This window comes from Agrilus planipennis, unplaced genomic scaffold (assembly GCF_000699045.2).
Source record: "Agrilus planipennis isolate EAB-ADULT unplaced genomic scaffold, Apla_2.0 scaffold44, whole genome shotgun sequence".
NCBI lineage: Eukaryota > Metazoa > Arthropoda > Insecta > Coleoptera > Buprestidae > Agrilus > Agrilus planipennis.
Window position 1 is genome coordinate 1,717,582 of NW_020438939.1, and position 963 is coordinate 1,718,544.

Below are 963 nucleotides of genomic sequence, written 5' to 3' on the forward strand. Positions count from 1 at the left end.
ATTGAAGTTTCTGGGAATATGTGTATGTAAAGATGGTTGAGAAGAATGTGTTGTGAGGCATTTAAAATTGAAAAGTGAGATAGGTTTATTTTTTAAAGAAGCAACACGTTTAGAACTTTATAGTTCGACAGATATTTCGTTTAGTAATTATGTTACAAATGTTATATTAAAAATAATATGTTGGATATTTTTAATAAAAAGAAAACAATTTTTAACCATTGTCTCTCAATGCTATCTGCTAACGGTACAAAGATAAAACTGAATTTTCACCAATACGTAAACGTTAAATGCCACACAGTGTAACAGCCTGTTTAATACAGTAAATCATTTTTTATTTGTTGCACTCGTCTATAAGAAATTTTGTAAAAAAAACAAAGCCTCTGAATGAAAAAAGTTTTTAAAAACACATATTTGTTAGGAAAATGTTTTCGAGATTTATGTTGTTGTCTTACCTTGAATTAATAATAACGATAACACACTTTTACAAACAAAAACGTGGATGTTCATTGGCACAGTAACAGTTCACTAATAATTCGGAAACTTGTGATGATAGCATTCGCGGTCTAGCGTGCTATGATGACAGTGTTACGCTGTCGTATAAGAAAATTCGATTTGAAACAGCGCGCGCGGACTGTACTGTCTTGTAACATTATTGCAAATAAACTTACACACTTACAATTTCCCACTTTTCTGAATCTTCCAATCTATCCTGGAAACGGGATGTTTAGTTTTATTGAGTTAAAAAATCAAATAAATAACCGGACGAACGCGAGTTCCACTCGTGAATCGAAGGTCTCGTCCCTCATCAAATAAATTGGTCAGTATGACTACTTTGAAAATGGGTAATTCTTTTATTTAATATGCTGCACCAAAATAAATAATAGATACAATAATTGTATTGCACCCACAATTTCCAGAGATTAGGCACAAAAATAAAACTTTTACTTTACTTAATAAAGTGTG

The 963-nt window shown here is 31.2% G+C and overlaps 1 protein-coding gene across 1 annotated transcript in view; it reads right to left on the reverse strand.

The window, feature by feature from the left end:
- The window catches only part of LOC108742576 (thyrotropin receptor-like), a 52,114-nt gene extending 51,504 nt beyond the window's left edge, over positions 1 to 610 (reverse strand). The window contains exon 1 of the mRNA XM_025974525.1: positions 453 to 610. The gene's annotated coding sequence lies outside the window, so the exon portion shown is untranslated. The remainder of the gene's footprint in view (positions 1 to 452) is intronic.
- Positions 611 to 963: the final 353 nt, after the last annotated feature.